The sequence below is a fragment of the Cibotium barometz genome, chromosome 4 (assembly GCF_041138505.1).
Source record: "Cibotium barometz isolate CiBa-2024 chromosome 4, ASM4113850v1, whole genome shotgun sequence".
NCBI lineage: Eukaryota > Viridiplantae > Streptophyta > Polypodiopsida > Cyatheales > Cibotiaceae > Cibotium > Cibotium barometz.
The window spans coordinates 47,369,420-47,383,001 of NC_141049.1; positions in this window are offsets into that span (position 1 = coordinate 47,369,420).

A 13,582-nucleotide genomic window follows, 5' to 3' on the forward strand; every position below is an offset into this window, starting at 1 on the left:
GCAACCGAACTTCCCTTAGAAAAACACATACCAAATGCTCCCTCCAGCATTTTGGCATAAGACAATCCTTTAAGAAAACATGGTTTCTATGCAAGTTTTCAGTTTGATTTTCTTTTGAATACAAGAGTATTTCTTGAATCAATATCCCCAAAACTTCTTGATCGGAATTCTGAATTTCAAACCAGAATTCCTCGAATTCTATAACCTTGATCCACAGATCAATTCGAAGGGTCTCAAACTTAGTTTCAGATTTGGCGAGAATTTTGAGTGTGTTTTTCTAAACTGCACACCTTCTTTCCTCGAAACTTACGAAAGAGTTTGGTCTTGGTCATAGTCTGATTCAAGATTCAAGTCGGATAAGATTTTTCCTGAACTATCTTTCTTGAAAAGGTTTGATAATTCAGTTACTACTTTACCAAATTTATTTCTTTGAATATGCACTTAACTGATTTCTAAAATTAGTTACGAATTCCAATGAGGAATAAATTAATCATTTATCTAAATATTTCGATCTCGATAGATTTCGTGAATTTTCTTTTTACAATCCGTGTGAATATAAAACGATAGAAATTTTTTTCTTAGAGTATTTAATTATTCATTTATCAAATACTCATAGAATTTAAACATAGAAATTAAGAGAATTCTAATTTTGATATAAAAATTCTTTATGCATCTATTTATGCATAAAAATCAACTTCAATGGAAATAATACTTTTATAAAAAAATCCTTTTATGCATCTATTTATGCATAACATCAAATTTAATAGGAATAACACTTTTAAAATAAAAAGAATTTCTTTATGAATCTATTTATGCATAAAAATCAATTTTTATAAGAATAACGCTTTTATAATTTTAAAAAAATTTCTTTATGCATCTTTCTATGCATAAAAATCAAATTTAATAAGAATAACACTTTTATAATAAAAAATTTTCCTTTATGCATCTTTCTATGCATAGAATCAAATTTAATAAGAATAACACTTTCGTAATTAAAAAAATCCTTTATGTATCTTTCTATATAAAAATAAAATTTAATAAGAATAACACTTTTGTAATAATAAAATTTTCTTTATGCATCTTTCTATGCATAGAAATAAATTTTAATAAGAATAACACTTTTAAAAAATTTCCATTATGCATCTTTCTATGCATAGAAATCAAATTTATTCAGAATAACACTTTTATAAATAAAACATTTCCTTTATGCATCTTTCTATGCATAAAAATCAGATTTAATAAGAATAACACTTTTATAAATAAAAAAATTTCTTTATGCATCTTTCTATGCATAGAAATCAAATTTAATAATTGATATCAGTAATATCCATGCATATTCATAGATGAATATGTACATGGAGTAATTAGAGTATTTCTTTTAGATGCAAAAATGGTGGGAATTACTCTTTTGGAATAACATAAAAAATAAACGTTCTTTTTCACAAAATTCTGAAAAATTTTACCATAACCTCCTTTGTATGGCTGGCCATTTCTCATTTTTATCTTTCTTCACTTAACTTAACTAGCCCAATTTAGAATTATAGAACTCTAATCTACACAATTTTCTAAATTCAAGAGAGTAAACAATAAGAAGAGTTTAATTAATCACTTACTTAATCTTTCTAGGATTAAGAAAGGTTGGAATGTAAAGAAGAGAAGGTCAAAGACATAGCATTTGAATTTAATTCAATCATTTGCAAAACATAAAAATCAAGAAAACCATAGATTTTTCATTAAAATTCATAAACAAAGTAAGAAAATTAGCTTACATGGAGCTTGTAAGCTCTCCTTTGGCTTGTAAGCTCTCCTTTGGCTTGAGGTATTGAGGGTTCTACTCTTGTTTGAAGCAAAAGTGGCAACCAATACACTTTGGAGAGGATTAGGCCAAAAACAATTGAATTATTGAAAAATTCAATGTAGATGGCTCAGGACAGGAGTAGAGTAATAGTGCATAAACACCATTAAGATTTTACAAATGGGGAGGCTTCTATTTATAGGAAAAAGTGAGCCTCTAACTAAGCAAACTGATTCTAGAATTTTCCAGATCAGTTTGGTCAATTTTTGACCATTTTTTGTTCAGTTTAGCTTACTTTTTGGATCTAGTTTTGAAACAGGAGAGAGGAGAGATGAAAATATCTCATTTTATTGATTAAAAATTGGGAGTAATGATGAGAAAAAGGCACCTACTTCATGAGGGGAGATCCCCACACTGAGGTGTCGAAATTTAGTTTTTTAATTCTTTGCTTTGGTCCTTAGTAGTCCACTCTTCATCTTATGTGAGCATTTACTCATTTTTGGGGGGTTTTTATTTTATTCTTCAATTTATCTCCTCCCTACACTTGGATTGCTCCTATTGGCCCATAGGAACCTTAATTGGACCATAATCCAAAAATTTCTAAAAATCTAGACCCTTAGACTAAGGTCCTTTATACCTATTTTCAATTAATTCCAATTGCACATTGTCCAGAAAGTTCTTTTTGAATTTCTATTTCAAGGAAAACCATTTTAAACACTAGGAAGATTTTTATATCTAAAAGTATCTCAATTTTGAATTATCTCCCTCTAGATACTTTCTCTCTCCAAGCCAAAACAGGGTAAAACAGGATCTTTCTTTTATTTCAGAGAGGGAAATAATTATAAGATCAGAAGGGGAGGTTCTTACACATGCACACCTCAAAAGCTGGAGGGAGGAATCTTACAACATCAATAAGCAACATAATCATATTTAGTCTCTAAAACTATACAAATTAATTGTAATGTCACACTTACCATGTAATGTGTTATACTACTTGCCAAGTCTAGGCTTCAACAATTGATGCATAGAATATACCAACCACCTCCTAAAACATTAAAAAACTAGAAACACTTAGATACATCACTATCTCCATTGAGTACAATCAATGCCTACAAGAAAACTCACACAAAATTTCATGATTATTAACACATACGTGTAATTTAACACCAACTTTAACACATATTATTATTATTAACCAATAGTAATGCACATATTATTATTATTAACCAATAGTAAAACATATCTTACTATTAACTTTATTATTTACGAATAGTAATGCACATAACTAATATGAAAACATAACTTCTAGAACTCAATTGAACATAACCAACATCAAAACATTGCTAACCTCTATTTTTGTTCTCTGTTGCTTCTCTATGTTGGCTCTGTGTTGTCTCTTCTCTGTGTCTCTCTGTGATAGCAAGATTAATGAAGAGGGAAATGGTTTGTTGGCTCCAAGAAAATGACACCAGAAAATCAAATCACTCTTCATTCTCTAGCTTTTTAGTGAACAAGTGCAATAGAACAGGAGGGAAATACAAACTGTTTGGAGATGGAGGGAAATACAAACTGTTTGGCAAATTTGAAAGTAGAAGAAGAAATGAGCTATGGAAAGAATAAATTACCTAAAGAGAAGAAGAAGAGAAAATTCGTAATGCACTATTTTCTAAAATAATAAATCTAAACACATTCTTAAAATCTTAAAAAATGTCTATTCTCTTCAAATCTCTAAAAAAAAACATAAAAATGCACCAGAATGTAGATAAAGCATGAATCTACGTACTTGTAAAAAGAAATTATGAAATACAAAGTACAAATCAAGAAATTCCATTTTTAAGATAAAATCCTTCTAGAATCACGAAATGATTGTTTCTTCAATCATAAAAGAATCTAGGCATTTAAGAATGTCATATCTTTTGAGATATTCGAAACCAGCTTAAAAAATAGTTTTTGAGATATTCGAGTTCTGAGAAGGTCTGGTAAAGTTCTTGGACAGTCAATAAAATAATAAGTGAATCTATTATAAAACTAATATTTTGAGATGTATAAGATTCAAAAAGAGAAGAGAGAGGAGCAATATTTATAACATTATTTTTGCACTTTTCCTTGATTCATGGAAGAGAGAGAAAGCCCTTAGAGGGTCAGTTTGTGAGTCCAAATTTTTCCTAATGGAATATGAAGACAAGATTTCTCTGCAATACAAATTCCCAAGAAGAGCAGGATGGGTGTTTGCAAATATGTGCGAAGTTGAAAGCAAAGCGAGACACAACAAAGACTATAGAAGAAAAATGTAAGATAAGTTTGAAGTTCTAGACCTTTTAAAGTGGCTGTGTTGGTTATTTTGAATTATTTTTTTATATTAAAAAAAAAATATTGACACTCTTGAATCTCTTTTATAGTGCCCATTCTACATGCCTTGAAGATCCACAAGGAGCAGCAGAGCACAGAGCGCCAAAAATTAGCAAAGCATAGGAAAAAGTGTTTAGAGAAGAAGGAGAAATATTTAGGCCTTGTCATTGATAGCATGGATAAAAAGAAAACCATGTTGGCTCATTTTATGCATCCTCCTAAGAATCTCAAGAGAAAAATTTTATCCAACTCCATGTTGTAGGAGCCTTAGTGTGTCATGTAATCAAGGATCTTTGTTAATTTTCCTAACATTCATAAAATCCTAATTTGACAATCACCATCATTCAAAACATTATCGGAGAATGCCAAGGTGAACTACCACCCATTCTCTACTTACAACTAGATAACACTAGCAGAGAAAACAAAAAACCAAGTTCTCGTGGCATACTAGAATATGCTAGTACAAAAGAAGATATTCAAGAAAGTCGAAATTGGGTTTTTGTTGGTGGGACACACACATAACTAGATTGACCAGATATTTAGTAGGATGAGATCTATCCCATCACCACACGAGCCATACAACCTATAGAATTTCCTTTTTCTTTTCCCATTCTCACTTCCGTGGGTTTACGGGTATTGGGAATATCTGCAAAGATTTTTACCCATATTCGACCATTTCTCTAGAAATGTCTGCTTGTAGCGCAACGTGCTACTTCAATGGTTTAATATAGAATATGACTGATTCTCAATCAAATTGGTAAAGAAAAGTGCATTTGACCTTCCATAGATCTCTACCTTGTTAGTGGATACATATGTTCCCAATCCCTCCATCAAAATCATGGAAGAAACATATGATTTTAGATGCTTTGCAACTAGAGAGGCCACTAACATGCCATAATTTTCATAGCTCAATGGTCATAGTTTTCAGTATCAATTTGGAATTAAGCAAGGGGAGGAACATACTCTCATGTGGTCCAAAAAATACTCAAACTCAGGGATCTTTCATATACTCCCTTGTACTCGTCGACAAGGCAACTGTTGGGCTGCTTCTTGTTGCTCCATGTCACAGCACCACTCCCAAAGGAAAACATAAATCCACTCATGGATCTCCTATCTACGATACTATAAGCCCAATCTGCATCAGTGTATTCAAATACCTGCAACTCCATACCAGCCTCATAAAAGATACCATAGTATACTATAACTTCACGTAGTGCAATGTGCACCTGACACCATCCAAATGTGGCTTCCAAGGAACCTGCATAAACTGAATCTACAATCCAACTTTATAGTTCAAATTTAGCTTGGTGATCGTCATTTAGATCAAGCTACCCCACTATCTTTCTGTACATAGTGGGGTTCTCTAGCATCTCACCCGCAACTGCACTCAGCTGGCTAATGGCAGAGAAATTGGTTTACAACCAGCCATACCATATTTGGATAGCTTGTCCAATGCATGCTACCTCTGTGACAACCATATACCCTTGGCCATCGTAATAACCTCAATGCCAAGGAACTACCTCATTTCACCCAAATCCTTCATGTCAAATTTCTACTTGAGGAGACATTTCACACTCTCAACTTCCTCTCCACTGTCACCCCCAACAATCAAGTCATCCACATAGATTGTGATGACCATAATGCCCCTATCACTCTTCCACACATAGAGTGAATGATCAACATCTACCACATGAAAGCCAATGGTGATAATATATTGTGCTATCTTATCATGCCATGCTCTAGGTGCCTGTTTCAAGCCATATAAGGCTTTACGTAGCTTGTATACAAATTCAGGGTGGCCCACATCTTCATAACCTGGTGGTGGCTCATCCATATACATCTCTTCTAGCAAATCACCATGCAAGAACACATTCTTAACATCCATTTGCTCTACAAAATCCATCCTTTTGATGCAACCACCACCATAACAACTCTCATGGTTGCCATCTTGGCAACAAGGCTAAACGTCTCCTCATAATCAATCCCATAAGTTTGAGCATTACAACCAATCTTGCTTTATACCTGCTAGTACTTCCATCTGAGTTGTGCATATTTTTTTTGTACACCCACTTAGATCCAATAGACTCCCAAGTCTTATTTGCATCCAATGCAACATTTCTGCTTTCTCCCAATCTCAATTCCCAACAGCTTCTTCAAAACATGTGGATTCAACATCTTGCACAACATTTTCCATATATGCATAATGATGAGCAACATAACCATCATATGTCAACCTATGAATAGGTTTTTTGAATCTCGCTAACTTGCATTGTCCATGATCACTACCTGGTATTTTTTTCAACTTCTCTTTCCTTTCTTACACTAGGTGTTCTAATAGCTGGAATCCCAAGCTCATCATCAAGACTCTGCGCTAAACCACTAGACTCTCTATCAACATAAGAATGCCCTGTAGAAATGTCAGGCATACCAAGAGGCTTACCACCTTCTCTTTGCCTTTCCGTCATGTACCAACTGCATTTTCAGGACTAGTATTTTGACACAACTTGCCACTCCATGGTCTATTAACAGACCCAACACCAAATGACTCTCCAGGTCCACTTAATGACTGTGATTTCTAACTCGCATTCTATGCACTCACATTTCCAGTTACATCAACCGCAATGGCATCTTTTTTAGTAGCATACTAGCTACTCATTTCATCACACATAACATCTCTTCTTACCCTCAAGTCACGTCGTGTAGTAAGGTTATAGTATCTATATTCCTTTTTTTTTTTCAACTGGCCTTTGGTCCAAGATCCTCCCATAGCTACCAAATTTCACTGTCCGTAGACAGCCGCCCGTAGGCGCTTATGCACTCACATTTCCAGTTACATCAACCACAATGGCATCTTTTTCAGTAGCATACTAGTAGCTACTCATTTCATCACACATAACATCTCTTCTTACCCTCAAGTCACGTGTAGTAAGGTTATAGTATCTATATTCCTTTTTTTTTCAACTGGCCTTTGGTCCAAGATCCTCCCATAGCTACCAAATTTCACCGTCCGTAGACAGTCGCCCGTAGGTGCTTATTTATCCACCTATAGTAGGCGATGTGTATCTACATGTAAATTGTCTCTGAATTCCATTATTCCACAAGAAATCAAAGAACTCATTGGAGAATTATTCTCCCCCTCCATCTGACCTTAAGCACTTCACATGCTTTCATGTCTACTTTTCAATCATCACTCTAAAATTTTTAAAATGAGTGAAATCTTCACTCTTCTCCTTCTCATGAAATACACCCACACTTTCCTTATGTGATCATCAATGAATGTTATATATTACCTGCAACCACCCATAGACGTAGTTTTTACAGGACCCCATATGTCTAAATGCACAACATCTAGTACATTCCTGCTCACATTTTTGTCATGTGAAAATACATGCTTTGTCTGCTTTTCAAATTGACATGCTTCACATACTTTCTGCACACCATCAACCTTAAACTTAGGCAACCCTATCACAATTTCTTTAGACTTCATTCTTTATCGATTTACATGTGCAATTCGCTTATGCCAAATGTCTGTATTTGCAACAACTTCTGAACCCTATGCAAACATTACAACTTTCACTTCAAGCATATTTACATCTAGTGTAAACATTCTACCCACTCTATTGGCTTTTGCAACCAGCCTGCACTTGGCTTTAAGTCTTTGACATAACAACCATTAGGGTTAAAGCACACCTGCAAACCTTGCTCGCTCATCTGGCCAACATAAACCATATTTGTTGTAGTATTTGGAATATGAAGTACATCTGCAAGATATTTCACCTATTTTGCTACCTTTGCTAATTTCCATGACCTCTTTGACTCCCCCCTACCTCTGAAGTGGCCTCTTCCACCTGTGTGGTGTTGTTGTGATTCATGGGACTGTTGTTGGTGACCATAATTTTGATTACCTGTTCCACCACCACCACCTTGGCGACAGCCTCGTCCTCCACCTGCACTTGTGTAGAAGGCTTGTTGCTCTGAACTGCCTTTGTTTTGTGAAGATTGGTCTTCACCCGAACTCTTTTTTTCAATGATCAGCATTGATATCAAGTCTGTAAAGTTGGGGATGTTGTCCCAAGTTTGAATAGATGTCTTGAATGCCTTGTATTGTGGCCTAAGACCACATAGACATACTTCTACCTTATCATCATCATTAATAGAAACACCAATAGATGCAAGGGATTCCATAATGCCCTTGATTTTCAAGGCATAATCATGCACATACATGTTTTTCTTCTCCATAGTATGAAGCTTATTCTTCAACTGAATCTTTCGTGCCTTAGTTTTAGTTTCATACAACTTTACCGAGGTGTCCCATGCCTCCTTGGGTGACTTGGCATCCTGTATATGCCCAATCATGGTATCATGTATGCTACTAGAAAGCCAATACATGACTTTCCTTTCTCCTTGATTTCAATCCTTGTATTCTTTTACATCTGCAGTAGTTGGATTAATCTTCGGTATCTCTGGTGCCTCCTCATGTTCACATTCAATGTAGTCCCAATAGCCTTTTCCCAACAAAAAATTTATCAATATAAACCTCCAAGCATGGAAGTTGTTCTTGTCAAGATTCTCTATAACAATCTGGTTAATTCCATCATTTAACATCTTGTCTACAACACAAACTCACCAAAAACACCTCTCTTGTTTGTCTTGCACAAACTGTTGTATTCTCTATAGTGATACTATAGTGCACCCAAACTATCACAACCTCCAGTGACCTCAATTTGCATACATACAGCCAATAGCACATGTAAGACCTCTTTAGAGTACACAAAGTGTCTACACAACTAATCACCCTTCCTGTAGTACCAAGAACAGAGTTCTATAGAGAATCGAAACTCTTGTAGTGCACGTGAATGCCTTCTCGAACAGAAAAATGGAGGTCCAGACATGCCCAAAAAGCATTTTTGGCCCGAAACATTTGGTCCAAAGGACTTTATAGTTACCCTACACCTCCCACCCGACGAAAAAAGCTCCTCAATTGGAGTTTGTTTTCCGGTGCCTCCCAAAGAGCTCCCAACAAGGGTGTAGTAGTCAACACAAAGGAGTAAGAGTAGGTGAAGTTCTTACTCTCGTACCTCTTCCAGTGCTTCTCATACTCACCGCTCAGCTTCTTATCATGAACCAGGCTTTGATACCATGAAAAGATGCAGGGAGGAAGAGAGCTTGAGCTCTTGCAAGCACACACACACTCACACAAACCCTAGAAGAAAACACACAAGATGAGAGGCTGAAAATTGTTCTTCTTCTTCTTCACAACAAAATGGTTCTACCAAAAGGTAAGGGAAATACAACATAAGTATAAAAGTACTATATACATATTCTCCATAATGTGAACATGCTAAGTGAGGGAGTTGGCAAGATAAGTATGTCATAACTACTAATAGCCGGTGGAGTTCAACTGTAGAATCACTGGCAAAGATCTATCATGCCAAACACGCCAGTGATGTAAGTGGCAGAAACGGTCACCTAGGCATATCATGAGTATCAACTTGTGTTGAGCTTAACATCTCAACACTAAGTGGAGAGTGTAATTCCCATGCTTCTAATATACTACGTGGTCCTTTGTGGAAATACTCTTCTCTTTGGCATTTTCATTAGCATGTGTTTATGTGATGCTTTGTGGTGACCTTGAGTACATTATATTTCTCATTGGTTACATCTCATTCTTATCTAAGTGGTTTCATGTGTTGCTCTAGTGGTGTGAGTTTGCTTATGTGTGACAACCATCTCATTCTTATTTAAGTGGTTGCACGTGTTGCTCTAGTGGTGTGAGTTTGCTTATGTGATAAGCATCTGAGAAGCATCTCCATTGTGTGATTCATTCATTCATTGTCAAGCTTAAGCTAACACCATGTCTTTTAACAAGGGTGTCTACTATGTGTTACAACCATCTCATTCTTATTTAAGTGGTTGCACGTGTTGCTCTAGTGGTGTGAGTTTGCTTATGTGATAAGCATCTCCATTGTGTGATTCATTCATTCATTGTCAAGCTTAAGCTAACACCATGTCTTTTAACAAGGGTGTCTACTATGGAGTATCATCTAATAAATCCTCCTCGAGATCATCCTCGTGATCTGAATCTATAGAATCAGTGCTCATATTTGCAGCTATGCATGCTTCTTTCATGGATAATCATGCCTTTGATGCTTACCCATACAAGCATAGCATAAGCCTTGATTCTTTGCTTTCTCAAACTGATCGAGAGTGAGAAGATATGTGGTCATTCTTCCTTGACACCTTTCTTTTAACTCCTACAAGAGTCTTTGTAGATGAATGTACACTAGACATGGATGCCTTTCCTTTTTTACCACTGGTGTGCCTGGAAGCTTCATAAGTAGGTCACATAAAATGAGACTTTGAACCTAGACCCACTGCGTGAATTCAACCTTTTCGACCATCTTCATAAACTAAAGCCATACTATAGTTCAAGATAATGTTTAACACTTCTCACGGGCGAACTAATGGACGAAGTTTATCATTTAAACCCAAGGAAAACTTATGAACCTATAAGAAATCTGGTAAAATTTATGGTATCTTCATAAGCACCTCTCAATACTTGTCTACATACTCCTAAACTATGAGATTCTTTTAAGAAATAAAAAACCAAGTTTCAAGCGCTCTACTCTACTCATTTGGAGGCATAAAATTTGAGTAAAATTTTGAATAAACATATTTTAAACTCCTCCCAAGTATTCAAAATTGTCTTATTTTCCTCCACCAATGATGAGCCACATCCTGTAAATTATATGCAACATGATGGATTCTAAAGTGCTCATCCGTGATATCATATAAAGAAAAGCATTGCTCCAACTTAGAAAGTCACTAATCTACTAGATCAGTTGTCTGGAAAGGTAAAGTGCTAGTGTACTTTGGTGGCTTCAAATCTTTTAATGCAAGTTTTGGGTTTAATACATTTTTCAAAGTGTCCTCACGATTACCCAAGGGATGAGAATCGGAAGTGAGCGACAACGACGGTTGAGGTACTATAGGTGTTATCATGGTGCAGATAGCATTCATAAATGAATTCATTTGCATGCATTTGTTGGCGAAGAAGGATGTCCTCTGGTGATGGTCGGGTAGAGTTGTCCAAATCCATTTTTAAATCACAAATATACAAAAAGCAGGGATAAGTAACCCCCTACTGGTAAATATATTCAAATCAATATAGGTCAATGCCATGGAGAGAAACAACTTCAAAGATCGGGCCAAGAGCTTCAAGAAACAGTCCACCGAAAAGAGGAATTTGTGGCCTACAAACTCTACATGTGACCCACCTCCAAGAAACATTTGAAATATGACCTTAGGGCTTTGATATAAAAAGAAAAAAGAAAAAGAAATCATGGTTTTTTTTTTTCTGTTGTGCGCTGCATCGTCGGCGCGAAGCTTGACAATGGTGGCTTGGCTTCTACTTTGTGGTGTTGACGAAAGAGGGACGAAAGCATCATAGGTTCGGCTTCTTCTAGAAAGAACCACCCAAGGCTTGGCCACACGACCAGCAGGCGACGGCCAGTGGTGACCACGACTGTGGCGACTGGCTGTGTGGCTTGGCCACCAAACAAAAAGGTTAAGCCACACTCTAGTGTGGTGGCAAACCTCAGCAACAACCGTAGCAGCACGGCCGACCGATGGAACAAATGAACGTCGACGGACGCACGGATTTTAGACAGCGTTGACAGAACTAACGAAAACAAAAATGGCTGCAATAGCGATGATGATTCTCCTCCTCTTAATGCCACCTCAAGAGAGGCTCCAATCTCCTGCAAAGCTTCCCCCATAGCCAAAATCAAGGATTAGGATCTGATACCAAATGTAAGATCTCCATGCAAGGTAGGCACGGTCCCGGTATCTAGCCTCATGCAAAAAACATGAGGGAAGAAGAAGAACTCAAGAATAGTAAAAAATAAACCTAGGTTGGCATACCATGTTTAACAGCCCAACCATTATATATACCATTGAACCTGGGCATCCAATGTGTACCGTACTGGCCACACAATACACATGTACCCGTGTGTCCCTGCTGGTATCCCATGCTACACATCATTGGGTCTTTGGCCTACAACGTCAGTTCACACTTATTATTATAAGTGATGATGTGCAATAGTATGCTACCATTGGTTTTCCCATGCAACTTCTGAGTATCTAACACATTACTGGTGTGCAAATCCCACGTACGAATGTACGTGTCCCATGTGTTGCCACGTGTAAGGGTCGTAACACCTACCTTGTTCAACCTTGTCCAATACTTCCTCATTATAATCATCAAATCATGTTGTATATTGCAACAACCACCTCTTAAGTTGGCATTGAGAACAGAACAAGTGCAGCTTTACCTAACCCATGCTACAAAATTTTCAGCTATGAAGGAGTTTCTAGGAAGAAGAACCTCCACCCTTGCACCTATGCTCCAACAGCCTCCCACCAAGCGTATACAATTACGAACCCTATTGTTTTCAGTAACATATGTATAATTATTATAGAAGCAACGTATGCACCCCATACATATGTCAAGTACTAATCGAGCATGCTAACTACGGCCATGGCTTATTGATTTACCTTAAAACGTGCTAATCTCAACTATATTATTGGGCTAACAGGTTGTCCATTTGCAAAAGAAATAGTTTTTCAAGATGATGTATCGCCTTGATGGAATGAAAATTTGCAACACCAGAGAAAAAAAGATCACATCTTGATATATGCACCAAAGCTTGAGCTAGCCACGTAGATCTTTCATGCTAGTTTTCCATTATCTTCAACCTTACTATTATACTAGATGATAAAGCTAACCCCCTGGGTTAATTCAAGCCCACTAACCCTAGTTAGTCACTGATCTTGGTTAGTACGGGGATGCAACACTTCCACTAAACAATGCACTTTTTTGATGCTATTCTATGTGCATATATGAAATGACTTCAAGCAATGTATTTGAAGAATAGAAAAAGGAGTATGGTCACAAAGATCTTCCTTTTTTGTGTATCATGTTTATTTAAATAGATACGTTTCTTGCTAATCAAAAAGTTGAAGCATATATAAACTATTCACAATTCAAAGCATATGCCAAAACCTTTTCATTCTTGTACTTTTCAAAATAAAAGTGATGCAAGTACTAATCCTTATGATGTCTAGGGACAATTAATCCATCGTCTCATCATGACCCATAGGGTCATGCTCGTCTCAATAATAACCATTTGGTTGGTCTTGACTTTGCGGCGTGTCATTTGTTTTACTTTCAATTGTAAATGTGATATTGTTGTATAGATTTGTCACATCTCTTCTCCAAATCTTATCAATACAATAATATTTGATAACAATCTTCTTGCAAATCATGACTAACACTACCCACATTTTAGTTGGTTTTCTTTTCTCTAATTTGCTTACTTCATTCACAAGACACATATCGTCACATAGCTAGAGGTTATTTTTTAGCATTTATCTTAA